This window comes from Lissotriton vulgaris, chromosome 10 (genome assembly GCF_964263255.1).
Source record: "Lissotriton vulgaris chromosome 10, aLisVul1.2, whole genome shotgun sequence".
Lineage (NCBI taxonomy): Eukaryota > Metazoa > Chordata > Amphibia > Caudata > Salamandridae > Lissotriton > Lissotriton vulgaris.
Window position 1 is genome coordinate 927,410,798 of NC_141698.1, and position 26,587 is coordinate 927,437,384.

The following is a 26,587-nucleotide window of genomic DNA, read 5'->3' on the forward strand; positions in this document are numbered from 1 at the left end:
GGAATGTGCGTGGCATACACACACCCTCGCGTAGGTACATGAGCTACTCATACCTGAAGAGACACAAGGTCCAAATCGCACTCTTGCAGGAGACACATCCAACCACACCCGAGGTACACACACTGCGCAGACGATGGCGCGGACAACTTTACGCGACAGGGTTTTCCTCCTATGCACGGGGTGTGCTGATATGGGTAAAACCAGGGATCCCGTTTGACATTGAGGACTCCTATATAGACGGAGAGGGGAGGCTGGTGGTAGTGAAGGGGCGGCTAGACGGACGCCCGATGGTTTTGGCATCGATCTATGCTCCCAACACAGATCAACAGGGGTTTCTCACGAGAGTCTCGGCAGCTCTATCACCCTGGCACGGGACCCCCTGGATACTAGGGGGGACTACAATTGCGTGCTGGACACTACGTTAGAAGGCTCCTTCCCGCCATTACCTAATGCACCAGTAGTGGGCGCCATGAAGGCCCTTACGGCCTGGGCCACCCACTGGAACCTACAAGATGTATGGCGACACTGCAACCCAGGCACCCGAACATACTCATACTACTCAGGTGCCCATGACCTACACACACGACTAGATAGGTACATGCTCACTGAAGATTTACTCCCATTAGCGACTGACGCATATTACATGGGCCGGACGCATTCGGACAACAACCCCCACATGCTAGACGTCACATGGGCAAATGCACACCCCCCTATCCCCACCTGGAGGCTGCAACCGGATCTCCTGTTGGACGCACCTTTCCGAGACTCACTGTTCACTCACATAGTACACTACTTTGAGGAAAACACGGGCACAGCATCCACTCCCCAGATAGAATGGGACGCGTTCAAAGTGATGATAAGGGGACAATGCCTGGGCACACAGGTAAACCTTAGGTGGCCAGTAGAGAAAGACCTTAAGAGAGTGGGGGCGGGGCTAATACAACACGAGCAAGACACGATGAGGGATGACGGAACGGAGCGCGGGCCGCACAGGCGGAACATGAGAACCTGATAGAGAGGCTGCGTTGCCGGAACTATGCAGCCCATTCGGCACACACCCATGATAGGGGAGATAAACCCGGCAAGTTGCTGACCTGTTTAATTAGCAGAGAGGAAAAGACAAAACCAGTAACGGAAATACTGGGAGATGAGGGGGTACTCCTACACACACAACAGGAGATACATCGAGCGTTCACTGGTCACTATGACAAACTGTACCATTCTTGCTTACCAACCCCCGCTCCGAACCCCGAAGAGTACCTGTCACCGATACCACTACCGACTCTTAGAGACGCTCAATGTGATGAATTGGCGGCGCCTATCACGTCTGAGGAACTCCGGGTAGTCATTGCGGCGCTGTCCAATGGAAAATCCCCGGGCCCCGATGGACTCCCTGCGGAGTTTTACAAGGCATATCCGGATCTCCTGATCCCGGAATTGATCAAAATGTACGAGGCGGCACTGGAAGACTCCTCATTACCACCCACCCTAAATGAAGCCACCTTGGTCTCCCTCTTAAAGCCCGGAAGGGACAGGACACAGTTGGGTTCATACCGGCCGCTCGCCCTTCTGAACACCGACTACAAAATATTAGCATCCACATTAGCCCGGAGGCTAGCCCCATACACGCCCACACTAGTCCACGCAGACCAGAACGGCTTTGCACCCACCCGCAGCACGTCGCAAAACAACCGCCGTCTATTCAGGGTACAGGAATACGCGAGGTTGCCCTGGCCACGATCGGGGTGTCTTGTACTAGATTTGGAAAAGGCATTTGATTCAGTGGAATGGCCGTACCTCCAAGCAGTAAAGCAGAAGAATGAACTAGGAGAGGCGTTCATAGATATGGTCAGCCTGCTCTATCAGACGCCCAGTGTACGGGTCCGGATTGGGGGCCTCCTGTCCGCTACCATACCAGTAAGAAGGGGCACGAGGCAAGGTTGCCCCTTGTCGCCGCTGCTCTTCTTCTTAGCGATGGAACCGCTGGCGGAACTGCTGAGGAGACAGGGCACGGATTGGGGTATTCCACTGATAGATAGCACGCACGCGGTCTCGCTGTATGCGGATGACCTGCTCCTCTATGTCAGGGACCTCACACAGATACCGCAAGAACTCACAGACACCCTGCGAGAGTTCACGACCCATTCAGGACTGAAAGTTAATTGGGGGAAATCCGGTGTCTACCCCTTTCACCCCGACATGCAGGAGTGTGAGGTGCGACTGGGTGGCATGACACTGACCTGGCACGCAGGCACCTTCAAATACCTGGGCATCCACATCTACCGGTCCCCAGCGGATGTGCTGGAAGGCAACCTGGTCAGGGCCATCTCCTCTCTACGAGTCCAAATGGCTTTCTGGAACACGCTCCCACTGAACGTCCAAGCCCGAGTCACCCTGACGAAGATGATAGCACTCCGAGGCTACTTTACTATTACTCTAACATACCGGTGTATGTTCCCAATCGGATCTTCAGAGAACTAGAAACCATGATCCAGGCGCTCATTTGGAACACCGGGAGACCCAGAGTGGCGCTGAAAAAGCTATATGCCCCAGTGACCATGGGAGGATTGGCGGTTCCTAACCAGGAGCTTTACTATCTTGCGGCGCAACTGCAGTGGGTGGTGGGCTGGCTCGCGGGGAGGAACCTGGCTGATACGGCCTCGGATACACCGGCCCTGACCCATATCCGTGTGCTTGCGCTGTTCCATCCCCTAGCTAAACCAACCCGCGGAACACAGCTACATCTGACGGTGGCACTCAAATGCTACAAACGTGCAATGGGACTCACGCGGGCGGCCGCACCCTACGCTCCTGCGCTCCCGTTGCAGGGTATGCCCAGAGACGGGGGCGTGATCACTGCGACCATGCTGGAGAGATGGGAGCTAGCTGGGATAGAAACGATGACAGATCTATACAAAGATGGCGCCCTGATCCCGTTTGAGAGCCTGGTTTCGGATACCGACTTACCCACGGGGCAGTTCCTACTGCACGCCTCCATGATTCGGGAATGCACGAAACAATGGGGAGACATGACGGAGGAACCGCAAACACACCTACTGATGCAGTACCTCCATGTCATGGAAAATGGGTCCCACGTGATACATTGGCTGGCGCAGGCACTACAGTCACACACGGCATGCACGCACCAGCCACTGAGGGACAAATGGGCAGTTGACAGAGGGAGGGATTGGACAGACAAGGAATGGGAGCGGATCCTGGAAGGACCACGCACCATACCACGCAACTCGAGATTCAAAATCATACAATTCTACATCATGCATAGAGCTTACCTGTCCCCTGGCAAAATTAACCGTTACTTTGCGCTGGATACATCCGGCTGCCCGCGCTGTTCGTTGCTGAATGCTGATCTTCTGCACATGCTGTGGGCATGCCCCAGGCTGCAGACGTATTGGCAGGACGTGACAACACTTCTAACGAAAGGTGTAGGGGCAGAGCTACGACATGCATGGGAGACTTGTGTGCTGGGGCTGTTCAAGAGGTCGAAACAGAATAAAGCTCATGCCAGGTTCTGCGATCTGGGATTGGTAGCCGCCAAAAGACTCCTAATACAACATTGGAAGGACGCGAACCCTCCACAAACGAGACATTGGCGCACCTCGTTCACCTATTGGGCAATAGCAGAAGGCACGATACTCCGCAGGGAGGAGACAGCGGGACTGCGAGCCATACCGATCGCGCAGATCTGGGACGACCTCCTCCAGGTCTTCGGCAGAGCATGCCAAGAACAGGGAATAACATAGACATGGGAATTGCCCTGACACGTACACACGGTAGAAATATAGAGAGGCGACCCACCTGGGAATTAGAGAGACGCAGATGAGCAGAGACACGCAGAAAACATATAGCGAGAAGCACACACAAGACGCAAGGACATCACAAGGCACAAGGACGTTGCCTGGGCCTGCCCTCCTCCCCCACCCCCCCTCCCCACGGGAATGATCGCTCTCGCACCTAGCCGATGCAGGAATACGACTCCCCGACAACAGCCACACCCCACCACTCACCCACCAAGCCACGCACTCCAGTCCACAATTGCGAAACATCCACGGCACGCATAGACACGGTACCTGACTACGGGACTCTGATGACCAGAGTCGAAATGTAGTGCTCCCTTTCATTTGTGTTAGTTTTTGCCCCCTCCCTGATATTATTTACTGCCTCCCTTTGTTCGGAGGTTGGTTTTACAGACTGTTGCCCCCCAGTTGACAGGTCTGTAGTTTCAAAATTCGCAGGCACACTAATAGGAACATAACGCACGGCGACACATACCACACTACTCCGCTGACGTAAAACAACTGACATGATGCACTCTCGGATCGCAGTATCACCACATCGAACGAAGAGACTGGCCCACCCAAAGAGGTCTCCCGTTAGGAAAACATTAATCCGTGACACTGAGTGTGGAACCGAGGGGTGCACAGTGGGTAGCGAGCTACAGATTGCGCCCCGAACACCATTATAAACCGGGTTCTCTGGTGAGATAGAAGACGCCACATGCAGTGATATGTTACGAGGAATTGCTAATTGATATAAATGTTGGTTTCTCCCATTAATGCTAACGGCTCAGTTATGTGGCGATTGAAATCTTCAGAATAATTGCTGTTAATGATCACACCTGTAATGCACATGCTAAACTGATTTATGCTTCCTCATTAAGAAATGCCTAAGTGATGTAACAATATATTGAACGATTAATAAACATATTTAAAAAAAAACATTAACACATTGTCACTGGGCCAGCACTTGATGGACCTGCCCCCCCCCCCGCGGACACCCATGGCCCTTCGAGTCCTGCTGCCTATCTGTAAAAGTGTTATTGCCATGTGACCGGAGGACTGGGCCGCTTCAGGACAAGGTGAAATACTCTTAATCCTGGGGGCATTCAGTACATAATTTGTATGGGGTACAAGTGTAGGTTTTTTTGGAGAGCAAAGTTGGTGCTGCCGAGTGCTTGGCCGATACGTTAGCGGTGTACCTTTGATTTCACCCCACGCCTCTTTTCTTCCACTTCCCTACGTCTTCTCAACTTATCTCACTAATGCTAGTTCATCTCTATTTCTGCTACGAACATTGGTCATTGTTTTCGCCTCTTGACTCACTTTTTCTCACTCTTGCTCTGTTTTTATGATGAAAAATAAATCATGGCAGGTTCCACCACTTGCAAGTTCCTCAACAAATTAGGCACTGATATTTCTTAAAATTAGGGACCCCACAGCTGATTTGAGGTGTAAGCAGAATGAAGGGGGCCACGATGAAGAAACGGAGCTGTGTTCAAAAGCATGGTTTTTATTACTTGAGAAAGTCCAGGCAAGTGCAGAGATTCGCTAAGCAACGGGGCATTGAAAGTTCACTACAGTTTAAAATTCAGCTTCCTTCCGGTAGGCAGAGCGAGCCGCCTTATTAAACTCTTGGGTCAGCAGATAACATATTTTTAATCATTGTATCAAAGATCCTTTTGCCAGTGGGAAAAGTTACCAGCTCTGAGTTTTTATGTTGCATTCTGGTATTCTGAGTCCTGTTGTGCTCATGGCTGGGACTACTATTGCAAAGAAAACAATTGGGAGCTGTCTGGCGAAGATGCTAACATAGGTTTATAATAATAAATCTATGCTACCATCACCTTTAACAATACCTAGAAGTTCAGAAATAAACCGAATATTTCTGAACTTCTAGGTATTGTTAAAGGTGTACAACAGGTGTGGGGCTAGGATTGTTTTCTTCCATCACAGGTTAGGCTCGCATTTTCGGACCCGTTTTAATGTGTCGGGAACACAGCACTCTTCTTTCTGCACAATATGCAGTACTTTATATACTGCTGTGCTGGTATAGCATCAATGGTGAGCAAAGCTACTGCACCCCGAGCGTTGCCTTGGCAGGGATTGGAGCGGGAAGCAGCGTGTGAATCACATGTACACATGCTCTGCGTGTAAGCGAGGTTTGCAGAATACTGTGACGGGTCTTCAGTGCCAGATGGTGACAATCAAATGCATTTTGTGTATTGAAGTTCTGACTCACTTCAACTCAATACAATGCCGTGTAAAAGTAAGACCAAAAGCATTGAGCCCTCGGTGATAGTCATCTGGTAAAGTTGCTTTTAGGAGGGTCTGCTTATTTTCTAGCACAAAAGACCATAAAAAGTACCCATCTTACAGCAGTCCTGTCTGGTTGGTAAGGTCACTCTCAGTTTCATTTTATAATTCGGGGCCTTGTAGTATTATTTAATCCTAAACCAGTACAAATCTAGGGCTGCCATCCAGAGAATTCTAAGGAAAGACCAGTACTGGACTACGAGTTACACTTGGATCCGGGAAACTTGGCAACTGTATAACACCAATGCAAGGGGTTCAGTTCATGAATATTGTAACTAACCCAGCTTTCAGAAGTGCCTCTGAAAATTGCCTAGGCTCAGGAGAGTGGAGTGCTGCATATAGCATCAGGAATCGAATAGATAACTTGTTGAAAATACTGACAGAAAACATATGCATTACATAGATAAACATATATATTTAGCCCCTCTCTTTCGTAGCCTGTCTGGTGTGTCATAAAGGCTTTGTTTCATGCTGCTTTTTACAGGGAATCAAATGTCATTGACAGATTCAGCGCTTTTAAGAGCAGGTTCAATGAGTTTTTCCAGAGGTTTGATGCAGTCAGAGAGCACTCCAAGGCATATGCGTAGGAAGAGATGAAAAAAGAGCCAGTAGCCATATCATGGAGTAGTGTAAGTATGGTTTATACATATCACAAGAGTGGGGGTGAAGGGGTGCAGATGGATAGCAGGTTCATGGTCCTATGACAGGTGCTAGTCACTGGTTTTATCAGCTCAGTGCAGGAAAGCAGGCAGTATTTTTATTTAATTTTTGAAGTGCAGTGTGTGTGAACTCGGGGTCTTTACATATGGTAACTGCCTGGGGAAAGCTTTCGCTTTATTAGTACCAGTTTACCACCACCCACATACAGTAATAAGCAGCTGAAAGATGACAAGTCAACCTTTGGGACGGGCTTTCCGCTGCAAAAGAACGAACACATGCTGCCATGTTTTTCGTAACTTTTGATCTGTTTGAGATAGAAACAAATTAGTTTTTTGTTCAAATCTGACGATTATGCAGCCTTCAGATGGAATATGTGGTAATTCTTTTCCCAATTCACAAACTGACATCACTGCATAACTACACTTTCAAAATTGATTTAGTAACCTTCTTGCTTTCTCAAATTTGCTTGAAAATGCACTATTTGCCCACTCTTTTTAAATAAAATTCCCAGGGGGAGAACTCCCCTGAACCCTCTTTATGACACTGAGGCACGCTCGCTATGCTTACTCGCCACCAGCCACTCATCCAGAACTTTTGTGCCTCACCACTTTCAAATGTCACCAGCCGCCACTGGGCATAGCTACAGCCTACTCCTCCCAAAAAGATGATAACCCGCATATTACTATTTATATATATATAATTTCTTTGGGCCCGATTCACAGAACTAACTTAAGACAAAATCCTAAACTTACTACTTTTGGTATTCACAGAAGTTAGGATTTTGTCTTATTTTTGTTTTAAGACAGACTTAAGACAGACTTAAGTTAGGATTTTGTCTTAAGTCTGCTTAAGTCTGTCTTAAGACAAACTTAAGACAAAATCCTAACTTCTGTGAATACCAAAAGTAGTAAGTTTAGGTTTTTGTCTTAAGTTAGTTCTGTGAATCGGGCCCCTTGTGCTTATTTACTGGTACTGGATATATGAAACTGGGCCTACAGATAAAATCCACAGCCTGTGATATTGCTGTCCCACTTCTAAGAGGGTTTCTGCATGCCTGAGGCGACAGTGTTTGCTGTGTTCTCTCCTTCCCTTTCATTTAATTCCTGTCTAGAGTCTATTTATGAACTGTTATTTCAGCACAGCAACGGATGTGACCTTAGGAAGAAGGACTTTGATAATGTCAGATTCCACTGGCATCAGCTCATACTTGACAGAGAACAGCTTAATGGAAGCCCTTCTATGTGCACTGCAGACTTTAAAAAAAACCTGAAGTTCTCCCTGTGTGAATGGGGTATGTAGCATCCTTCATACAGGCCAAGACCTTCCCCAAATCCACCTGCCTTTTCTTCGTAACCTGAGACTGACTAAATCTGAACTAGCAGCAAGGACACAAGCGATGGGTGAGAAAAACTGAAGCTGTCAATGATGTCAGCTTAAGTCTGACGCTGCTGCTGAGCTCTTCAAGATAAGGGCCAGCGTGGTAAGGAAAGTAGGACAACAGAGAGCTTGGCACTGGCTGCAACGCTGCTGGGGTTAGAATGTAAGTTGGGGAGGTTATGAGCAAGTGTGCTTGCATGTCAATTGTGTATCTCAACACATGTTTGTGTCTGGGTGTGTGCATCTGTATCTGTTTGAGAGACTGAATGTGTGCGAGCATATTTATGAGTCTATAGGGGAGAGAGGATGTTGCCTGGACTCTGGGATAGTGGTGCCCATCCTTGGTAATCTGTAGCCACTCTTTGCATAACAAAGGCTATCGCTGGCATAATGGCAGCTATGGCGTAATAGTGTACATCATTGATATACCGCTAACATTACTGACAACATTGTGGCAATCCATGGCCCCTCCTTGACATATCATGGGCTTTCTTTACATATTTGCGCTATCCCTTGGTATAATGGTGGCCCTGGTGCCCACCCTAGATATACTGTGACCATTGTTGACATAGGTTTCACTATCCGTAGCATAATGTTGCCTTTAGTATAACTGTGTTCATCATCCTGTGTGCTTATCTCCTGACAAACTCCTCTGCCCCTTCGGGTTGTTCTCTGCCTTGCGGTCTTCTACTTTCACTCCCCTGCCCTGCCTGGCCCCATGTTGGTTTCTCATGTGTGCTGCTTTTCCCCGTGTTTCCCCAGGGCGGCTCCTCCATGTGGGCAGAGGAGCGTTGCCCAACTGCTTTCTCACAGTGCGACAAGCAGATACATAAAATGGTATTTTAAATACCACTTTATGTTTCTGCTTCTCGCACTGCGAGAAAGCAGAAGGGTTTGTTTGGGGGTGGAGTGGTCAGTTCGAGGGCAGGGGCTGAGTGGCTAGCCCAATACTGCAGGCCCTAATTGTTTAGTCAGCCCTCTGAGGCCGACCAAACCAGTCTTGCTCACTCTCCCTTTTCTCCATGTCGTCTGCATGCAATCTATATGGAGAAAATGGCCTCCCCATAGACACCTGTGCGTTCGGCATCCCGACCAATCACAACGCTGCCATTGCAGTGTTTTGATTGGCTTAGGGAAGGGGAGGGAGGCTGCCTGATTCCTATTCATGCAGAGGCAGGAAAGACGGAGTAGACCCAGCAGTGAAGACGCAGGACCCAGGAAAGGGAACTTTTATTTAATTTGTAAAAATTATTTAAACCCCTCCACCCCCACGTGCCACCCCTTCCCTCGCGACTAGTCGTCTATCCACCCCCACCCCACGCGACCCCGCACCCCGACCTGTGAGCCATGTCCACTGCGACTTTATTTTAACCCTCCTTCCCACTCCCCGTTTGTTCTTCTCCAACCGCTAGATATACTGTGGCCATTGTTGACATAAGTTTCACTATCCTTAGCATAATGATGCATTTGGTATAGTTGTGTTCATCCTCCTGTGTGCTTCTCTCCTGACACACTCCACTGCCCCCTTCGGGTTGCTCTCTGTCTTGTGTGCTTCTCCACCCCACCCCACCCCCCCCCCCACCACCACCACCACCAACACTGTACTGGTTTCTCCCCTAGTCCACTCTGTTGTCGGGTGGTTGTTAGGAGCTTGAACACAGATCCTCGTCTGATTAGAGCTGCTCCCTTCTCCAGCAGTTCTGAAAATTGAATAAATTCTACACCTCTTGGACTAGTATTTTGAAGTCTTCTTGAGCAATGGTGAGCATGAGGGGACGCAAACAGTGATGAATGGAGGAGACTGCAAGCAACAACGTCGAGGAGGCATCTACGAGGGAAGCAGTGGCCTATTCCATGACAGAGTAGAGGCTGGGTGACCCAATTCAATTTAAACAAGCATTTGCAATGCAATAGGTCTCGCAGCATTAAAGTTTGAGTTATTGGCATTATATATGACAATGTGTTGCATGAATGTTTTTTCAAACTAAACAAAGTTGGCAAGGATACCTTATGTGGGAAAAAAAAGTTCTGAATTTGTAAACGTGAAATAATCCAAATATCTACGAGGCGCAGTGGATGTTAACAGTGCAATAGGCAGGAAGGTGGTGGCCGAGAGGTCCCCTGAAGAAAAGAATCATGCAGCAGTGATGGTGTGATCGGGTGGGGGGTGTAAAACCAAATGCAGAGGTGAACAGCAGCACACAGCACGGGACGAGGCGAAGGGATATGGAGTTAGATGTCGTCTTTTTTTTTTTTTAAAGAGAAACACAAAGATTTAAAAAATAATTGGACCTGCTACCGGCACAGATATTAATAAAGAGCACACCTTACTACCTCGGACTGGAAACAAAGGTCCATACAAATAACGCAGAAAACATGAATCTTGAAGGGCGGTCTAAGTGCTTCGTTTCATTATAATATGGATGCATCATTCTGTCTCCAGATGATAGACATTACTGCTACCTGTCTGAGGTGAAATTAACCTGGTTTAATAAATGTCTATACCAAAACATGGCTTGCGTCCTTTCTGCATTCACAGAGAAGTCTTTGGGAGGGTCAAGCAGCCAGGGCCACTGAATGAATATAAACCATGATGGCAGAAAAAAGGGTGAATGGTCAAACAGAGAGAGGATTCACGTCCATAGGCCATTGGCTGTAAATGCAAGGAGATGAGGAAAGCAGAAACGGATTGATGCTTACAGGCTAGCAGGTGGAACATGACGGGACAGGTGTGCGAAGGTCCATTTTAAGGCACCACGGAGTCAGGCAAGTGAAGGAGAAAGCAAGACAAAGAGGTACGAGATAGGAACCCATGGTGTCAGGTCCAGCCCTGAGAACAGATTGAGTAGGGGGGCGGTTGGTGGGTGTTGCCACAGTTTACAGGCAACTTGTTGAACAGAGTTCAGACTCACTGTGAAGATGAAAGGACATGTATGAGGATCCATGCTTTCCAGCACCGCCAATCCGGTTGTGAATGCATCACACGCATGGTGGGCCGGGGGTCATGCTTAAGCTGCCAGATCTGGGGCAAAAGCACATTCATTGGAAGAGATCATGCGGACATGCACAACTAACCAAGCGAGTTGGAACAGTCATTGTGTGTTTGTGAGTGGCTATGCTTTAGAAGCACTGACCTCTGTATCCTGCACAAAGGCACAATTGCTCTGAGTGGCGGCGCTTAGTAGCACCATACTGTCAGATTCACTCTTAAGCACGGCCACTGGGAGTGGTCATGCTGGTATGTAAATGCTGGACAGGTATAGTACTAAGAAACATACACTGGAGAAATCAGGCATTTACTACTGGCCGCTCACATATAGCGTGAATGGGCTGAAAACGTGAGGGGGTCTCCGCTTAACACGTCAGGCTGACAGATCCCATCTTGGGGCGCCGTCATTGGAAGATGACACTTGCAAGCTGGTGATACAATGTGACGAGCAAAAAGCAATCAAACGGACTGTGCGTGCAACAGACAAGCCCGGTACGAATGGTCAGTCATGGGTAGAGGTCATGATTACAAAACATAGTTTATCAGGTCCAGTGTGATGGCAAGGAATGAAGATTACAGGCACCAGGCTGTAAAATCCTGAAAAGTGGAAGGACTTGTTAAGGGCAACTATCGCACGCTGTACTCAAAAGATACGGGGCAAGCACCCTGGCTGGCGTGCACGAGTAGAACAGTTCAACCTCTGTAAAGGATCCCTGGAAACATTTCCATTAGGGAGGAGGCCAGGAGGCATTACTGTGCATGTGGACACATGAAAAGCAATCATGTCTGCCCTCAGCAAGCCAGAGATGAACGAGCACACTCGGGGAGGGATCTGGGCTAACCCGCCACATAGGAGGAGGAATGCGCTCAAGAAGCTAGTCACAAAGAGGAGGGTGGCAAGTGGCAACCCACCCTAATCCGATTGGTGACGGATGGAAGTACCTGTGATTCTTGCGCTCGTGTTCGAGCCTGATGGCTGCCTGTGAAGGATTCAGTGTCCCGTGCTCCTACAGCCGCCCTCCGTAGCAAGGTCTTGACAAGCCGTGAGCGAAACCGAAACCTTCCGTGGGGCGGGACTTCCGTCTTCGGACGCCCGTGCACGCGCCCACGGAGAGAAGCAGTGCTGGTGACGGCTGAAGTCCGGAGTGGCGGTAAGGGGGCCTTACTTGTGGGGATGGTGTGGTGGGGGTGGGATGCGCTTGTGTGTGTGTGTGTGTGCGTACACGCTCGTGTGTGCGGCGGAGGGGTCTCTGTATGTGTGTGTGCGTGTGTGTAGGTGCGCTCGTGTGTGTGTTTCTGTGTGTGTGCGGTGGGGGGTGGGTGGGGGTCTTTGTATGTGTGTGTGTGTGTGTATGTGCGTGTGTGTAGGTGCGCTCGTGTGTGTGTCTCTGTTTGTGCGCATGCGTAAGCAATGGGAGGTATGGCTGTGTGGTACAGCTTTCCAGGAGAGGAGACAGGAGCTGGCCACAGCGAGCGCATTCATGTGCGCGTGGCCCGCTCAATTCCGAGCGCGCGGCCAGCTCTTGTCTCCTCTCCTGGAAAGAAGACTTGTGACAATAGGTCTCTGTTTGGCGAGACCGCGCTTTGCGCGGCTAACGTCTACGAGACCTAAAAACCAAAGGTTGTAAAATTGCACATGCGGCCAGGTTTAAGTCTCGGCACTGGCTCAACATCCTGTGTTTCTGAGCAAATCACCTAATAACAGTGTGCTTAAAAAAAAAGATGTAATATTGTTTAATGTTTCTCCGCGCCTAAATAAAAAATAAAGTTAAAAAACAAAAATGTAACGTAACTGGAGCTCATGTTAAGCACTCCTATACCTTCGGGTCAAGTTTGAGCTACAGGGTAAAGAAACACCAGGCACAAGGGGAGGGAGAAAAAAAATAGTACTTTAATCATAGTGCCAGCAGTAGAGGGTCAGTAATTAAGTTTAATTATTTTGCACTTAGTCCATGCTCCATGAAAGGATTGGAACTGACACAATGGCCTGTGATGCTCAATTAAAAGGCTGCATTGAAGAATGAATATGCAGCGTCAGTAAGGATGGGCTCCAAGCCCTTTACTGTATACAACACCCCTTGAAGCAAACAGTGCACAAACGCTGTTAGGCAAGACCTAAAAATAGGACTGCGAGGTGGAAGAGACAATTGAGGAGTGGGTGAAGTATCAGTTTTTCTCTATTTGGCTCCGCATTGGGAACCTGGGTGGCTCTTGGGATCAAGGAGACCCCATTAACGAACATTGGCAAAGCTAATAGGTCTCTCCTATGTGAGATATATTGGCTTTGCCAATGTTTACTAGCCATGTTGAAGCATGGCTGAAAGTAAAGAAAAAAAGCTGTATGACACAGCTAGCACTGACCGCGTCATAGCATATTTTTTTTCGTGCCCCCACCCAGCTTTATTTTTATTTCAACCCTCCTGCCTACTCCCCATTTCTTCTCCTTCTACTACTCATTTGTCCCTCCTCCCTCACAGTCCTATTTCTAGAATCAAAAATTACTTGCAGAATGCTGGTCAATACCTACAAACGTAGCAGTCTGTGACTGTTCACCAACTTCTACAGACAGACACATCCAGAAAAACCCCTTAAACAAGTCCCTACCCCAGGATTTATGCATGCACAAGTTCTACCGTGCTGGTGCGTTTACATATCGGTTTTCGGAGCTACACAAAAAGAGCACAATAAAACTCTCATGCATGTATGCCGTTTATTCGCTGATGGAGGGTTGACTTTGAATGCAGACAAGGGTGAGTTACCTAGGACAAAGCAAATATTCTTAGGCCATATCATCTCTGATGGGGGTATGACATCTGATCCTGCCAAAGTACAAGCCGTGTCAAATGCCGATCCCCCAGAGGATGTTTTTATTTTACATTCATTTCTTGGCATGGCCAGTTACTGTTCTAGATATATACAAGACTTTGCCACTGTTCGTACTCCATTGGGAGACTTGATGAAAAAGAATGTTTTCTTTAATTGGTCCCATGAATGTTAGAAAAGTTTAAGAAAATATAACAAGCCCTTGAGAATGCTACTGAAATCGCATACTTCCATCTGAAGCTTCATACAGAGGGTGTGGTTGGCGCTAGCTCAGTTGGGTTAGGCACTATCCTTGCACAGCGGAGAGCTGAATGCATATTGCGGCATATACCAGTAGACGTTTGTCACGACTAGAACGTGCTTATTCACAACCTGAAAAAGGAAGTTTTACTGTGGTATGAGCTTGTGAAGATTTCCATGTATTCCTGTAGGGAAAGCCTTTTATGCTGGTAACTGATCATCAAGCTTGACTGACTATATTTGGCAATCCAAAGGCCACGATGCCTCCTCATAATGAACGGTGGGGACTGCGATTAGAAGAGTACAATTATAACACTGCTCATCATCCTGGGAAGGATCAGCACCCTGCTGACTACTTTTCCAAAGTGCCTATACACGGTCACGGTAATCCATCCAAGACGGTTGAAGCCTATATCAGTTTAATTTTAAAATAAAACGCGCCAGCCGCCATGTCGTTATCCCAGATTATCACTGCCATGATAGTGACATGTTCAAGCTGAAAGATAGAATCACACATAAGTCATGGAACCAACACACTCGACCTCTCACACAAATGGTGAATATCGAAAATACAGAAATGTCAAAGATGACCTGTCCATAACTTAGGAAGGAGTTATACTAAGAGGGTAGAGAATCCTGAATCCCGAGAATGTGCAACAGAAAATAATTTAAGTGGCGCATGAAGGACATTGTGGAATCATTGCCAAAACACAAGCTCTCCGAGACCAAGTCTGGTTTCCTTACCTCAGTGAGAGGGTTGAAAAGGAATTAAGGCCTGTCATCTATGCAACTGCCTTTCCACAAAAGTTACTCAATACTCCCAAAGCATGTATGGGAGACAATAGCCATTGACTTTATCAGTCCACTTCATAGTGGACATCACCTGATGGTGGTTGTGGACGAATACTCACATTTTCCTTTAATTGAATATTTCTCATTTACCACTCACAGACGAGTTATTGAGAGACTAGATGGCATCTTTGCGACATGGGGTGCTCCAACCATAATGAAATCTGATAACGGCCTACCTTTCAACAGTCAAGAGTTCAGAGATTTTTTAGAGCGTCTGAATATAAAGCATCAGAAGTGCTCACCTCTATGGCCGCAAGCCAACTGACTTGTTGAGCGCTTTATGAGTACTCTAAATAAAGCAGTGCAGCATGCTACTCTTGAGAAGCTGGATTTAAAAACTGTGTTAACCTCTACTGTAAGAACTTATCATTCAACACCTCAGTCGACCACAGATGAAAGTCCTGCGACACTGATGTTCGGGAGAGTTATGACAACCAAGTTGCCTCAATGGACCAATAAGAAAGAGAAAGATGAGAATGCAACTCACAAGAAGGACTTGGTTCATACGCAAAAAATGAAAGCATATGCTGACAAAAGACATCATGCGAAGAACATCATCTTTTTCCCGCCGTTGCATCCTGCGGCCCGCCCCCCAGCTCTCCCATTCAGTGAAAGGAGTGACCTCTGACCCTGCTCACAGGCAGGTCGCTCCCCACGCTGCTGTATTGTGTTTGATAGACTTGTTTTGCTTTGCCTAATTTTCCTAATGCATTTCTTTTCTGTGCCTGCTTTTTCCCGCTGCTCCCACCACCGTCCCTCACCCTTTTTTTTGTCCCGCCGCTGCGTTCATGCGTCTCCGTCCCCCGCTCTCCCATTCGCCACCCCGCTCCCGCCTCCTAGCTGCTTCTCCCTCCAACCTCCCCTTATATGGATGCCATGCAGCGGGCGTGCCACTGGTGCGTCAAAGGCGCGCCTAAGGCAAGCCCGTCTGCGCCCGTCCTCGCCTGGACCGCACCCAGCACCAGACCCCCTGGCCCCCATGAATGCCACAACACCGCCTCCGCTACGACGCCAGCACCCTCCACGCACTCAACGCCGGACGATCACACACCTGCTTCCTGGCCGCCACAAAATGCACCCAGGGACCCTTCTCCTGCTGGAACTGCAGCTTTACCAGCATCCGACCCACCAGAACAAGACGCAACCACCTCAGATGCATACTCCTGAACACCCGCAAACACGCCATCAAACTCTGGGACCTGCTCGACACATCCTCCCCGGATGTCGCCTTCCTGATAGAGACCTGGATGAACGACCTCCTCAGAGGAACTCTGATCTACAGACCCCCCCAGACCTCAGTTCAGCGACTCAATCGCCGACTTCGTCAGCCGCACGCCCTCGCCTCCAAGGACTACATCCTCCTCGGAGACCAGAACTTCCACCTTGAGAACAACAACAACACCAACACCACCACCCTGATCGACAACCTCACCAACCTCGGACTACGACAGCTCGTCTCAATGCCCACCCACTCCATCGGCCACGCGCTTGACCCCATCTTCTCCGCAAGCTTCCAAGTCTCCTTCAGCCACACCACCGAACTCCACTGGACCGACCATCACTGCGTCCACTTCACCTTCCAGAAACCCAGCACGCACCACCGCATCCAACAGATCCCCCGCCGCTGCTGGAGCAAAGACACCGCCCTCGCCCGAAGACCACCCTCCGAGCCCACCGACCCAGAAGCCGCCGCCAGCAACCTCAAGCGCTGGATCAACGACGGCGCCAACACCCTCGCCCTGATCAAGAAACACACCAACAGACACACAAACAAGAACGCCAGCTGGTTCTCCGTGGACCTCCAGACATCCAAACAAACCCGCCAAAGACTAGATAAGAAATGGCACAGCAAACAGACACCGGAGAACCACGCAGCCCTCAAGAACGCCATGCGCCAACACCATCACCTCATCAGATCCACCAAAAGGACCTCCTTCAAGGACCGCCTCGACAACAACGCACACAACAGCAAAGAGCTCTTCAACATCGTGAAGGAACTCTCCAACCCCAGCTCCAACACCAACGACATCCCACCATCTCAAGACCTGTGCAACTCCCTAGCCACCATTGCAAGTTCGCAGACATCCACGACAGCTTCGATGACCAGACTACCACAACAGCCAACAAAACCTCAGATCCCACGATCACCACCCACAACGACCACCTGCTCACCTGGATGAACATCTATGACAACGACACCATCAAAATCATGAACACCATCCACTCGGGCTCCCCGTCAGACCCGTTCCCACACCACATCTTCAACAAAGCCAGCGCCACCATCGGACCCCATCTCCGCAAGGCTATCAACATCTCCTTCGAGACCGCGACCTTCCCAGAGAGCTGGAAGCACGACGAGATCAACGCCCTGCTCAAGAAACCAAAGGCAGATCCGAGGGACCTCAAGAACTTCCGACCCATCTCCCTGCTCCCATTTCCGGCAAAGGTCATTGAGAAAACCGTCAACAAACAGCTGACCCGCTACCTCGAGGAGAACAACATCCTTGACCCATCTCAGTCCGGGTTCCACAGCAACCACAGCACCAAAACTGCCCTCATCACCGCCACCCATGACATCATGGCCCTGCTAGACTATGGAAAAACCGCAGCCCTCATCCTCCTGGACTTCTCAGCCGCCTTCGACACAGTCTTCCACAGCACCCTACGCACACGCCTCCACAACGCAGGAATCCGAGACAAGGCCCTGGAATGGACAACCTCCTTCCTCGCCGGCAGAACCCAGAGTGTCCGCCTCCCACCTTTCGGCTCCGAAGCCTCCAAGATAATCTGCGGCTTAACCCAGGGATCATCCCTCAGCCCGACATTGTTCAATATCTACATGGCCCCGCTCGCCCACGTCGCCAGACTGCACAACCTCAACATCATCTCATACACCGACGACACACAGCTGATCCTCTTCCTCGCCAAAACCAACCTCCATGAAGGAATGAAAGCCGTCGCCGAATGGATGAAGAACAGCCGTCTGAAGCTCGGACAAGACGGAGGTCCTCATCCTCGGCTCCACCTCCTCAGCCTGGGACGACTCCTGGTGGCCGACCGCCCTGGGAACAGCACCAACACCCACCGACCACGCACGCAACCTGGGGTTCATCCTCAACTCAACACTCTCCATGATCAAGCAAGTCTCATACTCCTGCTTCAACACCCTCCGCATGCTCTGCAAGATCTACATATGGATCCCCACTGACACAAGAAAAATGGTTACCCAGGCCCTCGTCAGCAGCAGGCTGGACTATGGAAACGCCCTCTACGCGGGAGCCCCAGCCAAACTACTGAAACGACTGCAACGCATACAGAACGCCTCAGCCCGCCTGATCCTCGACATCTCGTGACACAGCCACATCACACCCCACCTGAGAGACCTGCACTGGCTGCCCATCAACAAGAGGATCACCTTCAAACTCCTCACCCACGCACACAAGGCACTCCACGACACCGGACCAACATACCTCAACAGACGACTCACCTTAAACACCCCGAACGGCCAGCTCTGCTCTGCCGACCACTCTCTCGCTACCGTCCCCCACATCCGAAAAGCAACCTCCGGTGGCAGATCATTTTTCTACCTCGCCGCCAAGACCTGGAACACCCTCCCCATCCTCCTACGTCAGACCCAAGACCTACTAACCTTCAGGAGGCTTCTCGAGACCTGGCTGTTCGAGCAATAGTAGCATCCACGCCCCCCAGCGCCTTGCGACCCTCACGGTGAGTAGTGCGCTTTACAAATTCCCTGATTGATTGATGGATCTTTGAGAGAGGAGATTGAGTACTCACTCGCCAAACGCAGAAAAGAAAATCTGATGCTCCATTTGATGCAGAACCTTTTCAAGTGATGTTTACTAAGGGACACATAGTGACTGCCCAGTGCCCTGGGACCTCTATTACCAGAGACTCTTCTAATTTTCGGCATTTAACCCAATCAGATCTACATATTGCAAGAGAGACTGGTTCTAAAACATCAGGGACTGTTGTTGCCTCTAAACCATCCATGTATGTCCTGGACATTGATGGCAACCGTTCCCAGTTTCCCATGACAAGATCAGGTTAAACAAAGCGCCAAAAGATTGACTGAAGAGATTTACATATGTGTTTGTGTGTATATGTATAGATCGTGAGCAAGGTGCCAGGAGCACTGAAACGCGTTGATCTTTGTTGTTTCCAAGCTGTGCAAAAGCTGTGAATAAATTAATTGTGGAAGGCAGTGAGTGTGCGCCCATTTCTTTCGCCCAAAACGGAGGAGTGCATTATATGGAACGGCGAGGTTCCGCCGTAGGGAGACGCACCCACTTTGAGCGCTCGTAGTGCTGGGAAAGCAGGAACCAGTGTGTGAGGATTTGAATTTACCCAGCCGGAGTGAACACTGACGGGAAGAGATTACCGCAGCTCGGGACACACACAGCGCTTGAAGAGAAGGTAAGCGCGTGACTGTGTCAGGCAGAGCGGAGCGGTAAATAAATGTACTAACTTGAAGTCTGTCAGTTTGGTGCCGATCATTGATGCTTTGGGATCTAAAGGGCGCGAGCATAATATCATCACAGCATGATGCGCGCATGAACTTTCCCACCTATTTAAAGCACATAGTGAACGGGCACTGCCTCTCCACACGCCACGATAAACAGAACCTTAAAATACACAGCAGTAATTGGAAACAAAAATGGAACAAAGGGCAGCAAAAAGAGGTGAAATGTTAACAACGATGTTTGTAAAGGGCAATGTCGAAAGAGACAAAGGTGATAAACCAACCAAAGCAGACACGCAAAAATCGGATGTGAAAAGTAAATTGAGACTGTGGGAAAAATTAAGTCGTAAAGAAATAAATAAGTCCTGGGAATTCATTGCTCTACAGAAATACTTGGAGGCAAAAATGATACCAAGAGGATTAAGGATAATGCTAATGCCCAGCCATCAAGACACCTCAAACGAACTACTAGAGGAATGGGGGGAGTTTATCCTCCAATCTTCCCTGGGACTGGTTGCAATCCTGGTAAAACACATCGAAATCAGCCTAAATAAAATACAGGAAGAACTCAAGGAAATGGAAAAAGAAATTATCTCACTAAAATTAAACAGTGAAATGACTAAATTCAAGGAAGAATTGGACAGCCAAATAACCAAACATGAGGAAACAGTACGAGAACGCAAACATAACAAGTTCATAAGGGACACAGTGGATTATGAGGATGGCTGCATTTTCTCCTTTTCTAGAAAATATGACTTCATCAAACAAATGTCTCCTGAAAAACGAGGCGCAAACCTGTCAAGCAGTGCCTCATCCTCATGCTCACTAATATCTGCAGATGGAAATGAAGCACAACAAGGGGCCCCCGCAAACACAGAAAGGATGCCTTTTTTAGGGGATATGCGCCTCGTGCTACAACAAAGGCAATGGGAACAGAGCCGAGGCGCACAGAATCAACAAAGAGGAAGAGGAAGAGGCAGACGTTGGACAACAAACAGAAGAAAACAAGAAGGGGCAATCGGAACAGAACAGTCATCCGAGAAGATAGGCACGGAAACAAGGAGCATGCGCCAGAAGAAGGGGAAGTAATGGATGAGTTACAAATCATAAACCTTTCAAAAAGAAATATCACTGAAACCGAAATGAAGCTTCTCAAACGAGGCATTAATTTTTGCCCGAAAAAGAAAATGAATATTGTCCAAACAAGGATTGATCTTTACCTGTATGTGAGAAAGATTAAATTAGCCAAATTCTTTGAGGAAAACAAATACAAAAGCGGAAGAAGCATCGAAACGACAAACCAGGACACCCCGGAATTGCAGGCAAGAGATGCAGAAGCCTTCACCACTCTTTTGAATCTCGACACCATGAACGGGGAAGAAATAACGCTGAGTCAAGCAATCACACAAAAGGGAGCAGGCATCAGCAACCTAAAACCTAAATCGAAATTCTATCCTCAGTTACCACCGGGCAACAAGGTGGATACTTTCCAGGAAGCGGTGATTCGGGACCTATATAAAATCAAAGGATCCAAATATCAGGACAATCTAACCCAAGAAGAACGCAAAGGGCTAGAAAACCTATGTAATGATGACTCAATTGAGATAAAAATGGCCGACAAAGGTGGAAATATCGTGATTTGGGACAAAAGCTCATACATCACCGAGGCACACCGTCAATTAAAAGACACGAGATATTATGAAAGACTCAGAACAAACCCAACAAAAGAAATAAAGATCAAGGTAGATGAATACGATCGTGAGCAAGGTGCCAGGAGCACTGAAACGCGTTGATCTTTGTTGTTTCCAAGCTGTGCAAAAGCTGTGAATAAATTAATTGTGGAAGGCAGTGAGTGTGCGCCCATTTCTTTCGCCCAAAACGGAGGAGTGCATTATATGGAACGGCGAGGTTCCGCCGTAGGGAGACGCACCCACATTGAGCGCTCGTAGTGCTGGGAAAGCAGGAACCAGTGTGTGAGGATATATATATATATATATATATATATATTCAATACAAGAAAATAAATCGCTGCACACTTCTTGGGTCTTCACGCAGTTCTTTTATTCAAATGTGCCACACGTGGAGTGTGCAGCGATTCATTTTCTTGTATTGAATAAATCTTGAGACACTGTCCTGGTCTCAACGCTGGCACCTACTGGACAGTGCTCCCGCTGCGACAGGACAATTTGTTTTGCTCATATATATACATATATATATAACCTACTGGCAGTCACCAGTAGGTAGTTATAGTTAGGACCTTCTTTCTATTCAAAAAGGGCTTTTTCTTTTCCCAATAACTTTAGCGCCTGTTGACGAATCTTCATGAAATTTTCAAAGCTGAAAGTTTAGGGGTGAATCGTCAAACGGGGGCCGAGAAAAAAAGGGGGTTCCAAAACGCGTTTTCCCTATGTTATTTTCGATAGGAAACTTTAGACAAAGCTACAGCCCGAACAGCTGAATGAAATTACACCATATTTGGCAAAATATACAGGCAAAAACAGGGAGTGAAAATGGGGGCATGCGTCTCCCCCAGCTATGCATGGTTACATGTAGGCTGGTGGGAGGAGCATGTCCTCAAGGTTAAGCACAAGACACTTTATGAACAACATGTGGTTGAAATGTGGAGGTTTATAGATTATGTTTTCATCATATGGAAGGGGACTAAAGAAGAGGCAAAGCGATTTGTGGATCTTATAAATATCAATGCATACAACTTAAAGTTCCCATCACATGTTGACCCCTTGACCACTAATTTTCTTGATATCACTGTCACAGTTCATGAGGAGGCAATTGAGACTTGTTCGTATAGAAAGCCTACGGCAGGCAATACACTCTTACATGCCTCAAGCTTTCATCCCCACCATACAATTGCTAGTCTATCGTATGGAGAGTTCCTAAGAATCCGCAGATCTTGTAGTTCTGAGAAAGCATTGATGGAGGCCCAAGGAACAGCCAAACTTAGATTGATAGAACGGGGCTATGATCCACAAAAACTAGAACTGGCAATGAAGAAAGCCAATAACAAAAATAGATCAGAACTTCTCATTACAACTCCGAGGGGTCTCAATAATAGATCCGCAGCAAATGTTATTGTGGGGGCTCAAGAAAAACTAAATATAGAATCATATAGATTTATATCTACATATAGTAGACGGTCTCATATTATCCAGAAAATTATCCATGCACAATAGCCGATTGTCCTCACAGATGTTGTTCTCCAATGTGTATTCCCGAGCAAACCCAATTTTACCTACAGGAAAGCACATTCAATGGATAGTGATCTAGTTAAGACGAGTCCTGAAATTTATAACAAAGGTAAATGGCTTTCCCCCATAAATGTCTTTTCAAATGTAGTACATGCCGGGAATGTAAGTTTGGGGTAACTACAAGTTCATACACCACAGCCTTTACAGATGTCCCAGTTAAAATCAGTGGAAATTTCACATGTCGTACTGATCAAGCAGTTTATGTGCTTAAATGTATCTGCGGATTACAGTACGAAGGGAGCACAAAACTTCAGGTTCATGCTCGTATTCTGCAACATCTCAGGGCTACCGTAAATTCAGATCCAACTTACCCTGTTGCCAGACATATAAAAGCAGAACATAACAATAATCTTAATGTTTTGCAATACTATGTCATTGACAGCGTCCCCCAAAACAAGAGGGGTGGCAAAAGGGAAAAGATTCTCAGACAGTTGGAAACCAGGTACATTATTGAGCTCGACACTAGGCATCCAAGAGGGCTTAATATATGCAAAGATTTGCACTATTATCTCTAGATACTGTGATAGGTAGCTCGAACAATATAACTGACATGCACTTTGGTATAATAGAGATTTTATCTCTACAAATCATGCTTTCATACTAATTGTTTTTATATTTATAAGTCTTTGCAGTGTGATCGATTTATGTGTATTTTACCACTTATTTATATCTATTTATGAATGAATGGTTTTATGCTATTTATTGGCGCATTTGCACAGATTGAATATTCTAACACATGAGCATGATCATGAACGAGTGGGACTGGTGTCCAACAATATGGTGCATTATGTAATTAGAGTTTTAATAATCAGTTCTTCATATACAGTGAACAGCTGTTATTCCTACTATCAAGGGGGCTCCCTTGTCAATATTCTGTGCTTCCATTGATCTTGTCAGCGATGGTTTGTTGTTATTTGTTATTTATTGATGAAGAAATTGAATTAATTGCTGTCCAACATTTTAATTCACATTTACAATTCCAGGACGGATTGTGTGAAACATTAGATATATGTTTTATAATTCAGCACTTGCACTTTAATCACTTTGTGGTTGTCTACCTAAGATTGGGCAATGTATACATGTTGGTTATTTTAAAGAGCAATTTATGGCCAAACCACATGTGATTGTTATTTAATATGCAGTGGAAAGAATTAGGTCAAGGGCTGGCTTTTTCATAGTTCAGGGAAGTGAGTGCTCATGAATAACCTGCTTTATAATTTAATTTACAATATTTATATTTGTGAAAATGTATACATCATTGGGTTACTGTGAATGTATTTGTACAGATATGAAATGTTTCGAACTTCCAACTGTTTAGCCAGTTAAAACCATGTACTGCAGTAGAGATATACATTGCCAGTGTTCAGTGATTAACTAGTTGGACTTTCAGGTCTGTCTACTATGTTTATCGCAAGTCAGGTGACAGCCCAACACATGACGTTTTGGGTATTTAAATTTCTGTTGGGTTCAAGGAACTGGCGTTTTAAGTGAACAAGGCGGGGATCGCCGAAACACGTCTTTTCTTCATTGCACATGCAATTCACTTGAGAAAATCAAATAAATTAATACCTGCAATTTCAGCTCATCGAAGTGTCTATTTCTCCTTTTACATATATATAAATATATATCTCAGCTCCAAAACACCAGCCTGCCGTAACTTGGAGCGGGTGCCTGCTTAGCGGGGGTGTACCCGTTAATTATATAAAGCTCCAAAACATCCTACAGGGATAGCCTGTAATAGATAGCAGCACTCGTAGGGGTGGTTTCACAAAAGATGTTTATTCGGAAACCTTCAGCACATCAACAAGACGTGTTTCGGCGTATAGCCTTCGTCAATTGTTTAACAGTTGGCATCGTGGCCATTGCACTTATTTACATGTAACAGAGTACTAGTTCATGGACATCAACATAGGACTGACACCTATCATTCAAGCGCCGCCATATTGTAACGTGCATTAAACCAACGTTATACTTTATAATGGAACATAGTTTAGTCATTGTGTGATGTAAATACATCAACAATATACACAGTTCGAATATATTTCCAACTTAATTCATTTTAGCCCTGGATGGGCATAAACTATAAACAATCATTCCACAAAATTGTAATATTTTCGTAATCTCGCCCTGTATGGGCTTGAGTTGTCCAACACTGCACTCCTCATATTCTGTTATCTTATTGCGTTTGTTGAGACTAGTTCATGTTTTCTGTGTAGACAATTCATTGTTATATTAATCTAATCATATAATTACATATACTCATTTATCCAATAAAAATTATTACTCCCATCTTATTGAATTCCTTAATGAATTCTTTTCATGAATCTCTTTTTTTGCGATACGCTACAAAATTATAGAAGATCATAAAACTCCAGAGAAGAATAAATATTCCATCACTTTAAATATCAAATCCCTAACTGAAATCATTATCCCAAATGAACTGCCAATTCCTCGTGCATATTCAGACCATTAGGCATCTTACTTTGCAAGTCTATTATGTACCTAGACTCAAGACGTCTAAGTCTCTGCAACCGGTCACCTCCCCTCACACTTATGGGGACACTGTCAAGGCATATGTAGGACAACAGATCCCTGTTGCGTCCATGGGCCTTATCAAAGTGTCTCGCTACGGGGTATGACTCGTCTACGTTCTTGATGGCTCGCATATGCTCCAATATACGAATTTTGACCTGATGAGTTGTGCTCCCAATGTACCTCTTGCCACACGGGCAGATCAAGCAATATATGGCATATGGAGTGGTACAAGTCAAACATTTCTTTATCTTCTTGGGTGTAGCTAAGCCTGGTACCATATAAGTCAAGGAACGTTTGCTGAATTTGCACGCTTTGCAGCGTCCGCATGGGAAGAAGCCATTTAAGGTTGCAATGAAGGTTTAACTGAATGTCCTTCATGGTGACTATGTACTAAATGATCTTTCAGGGCTTTAGCCTTGCTAAAGGTAATTAGGGGATTCGACGGTAGATCAGCTTTAATGATGTTATCAGTTAAAAGAATATTCCAATTCTTTCTCAGAATCCTTCTGAGATCCCCTGCATTGTTTGAGAAAGGGGTGATGAATATATAATATATATATATATGTTGTGTTACGCAATGGCCCAAGAGCAATGAGGACGCACTCTCAGTTGATGAAATCTTTCGATTTATTAACCCCTTCAGTGCTGATGACAAGGTCAACTCGTCATGGGTTTTACCTGCCCTGTGCTTATGACGAGTTGACCTTGTCATGAACAATGGGGATCATGTATGCTCAGCACAGAACGGGAAAACCCCCTAGCAGCCAAGGTGTTAAAAGGACACCAGCAGCTTCAGTCCGGTATTTGGATCCATTTCATTTTCCTTGTTTCCTTGCTTTTGCTGACGCGTTTCGAGGCTTCAGCCTCTTAATCATAGCTAGCTTGGAATCTGCTCGGAAGGACTGTTTGATGCTTCGATAATTTGCATGCTTTTAACCCTCAGTGGGCGTGGTCACTGTGTTGCATGTAGGGACTTGTGGTCCACTCAAGCACCATTATTTTCTTATAGTAAGGTTCGTCATCTTCCTTGATTTTACAGCATGTTTGTTACCCTTCGTGGGCCCCCAGAGTGAGTTGCTGGTAAGTGAAGTCCCATCTCCTGAGCTGAAAACAGGCTTGGACATAGTTCCAACCACAGCTTCCCCATTAAGTGTCTGTTTTCAGCTTAAAATAACCTAAGTTAGACCCGAGACATATTATAACCATCTAATTTAGGAAATTTCCGCAATTCATTGTTAATCAGTACAGTAAGTAA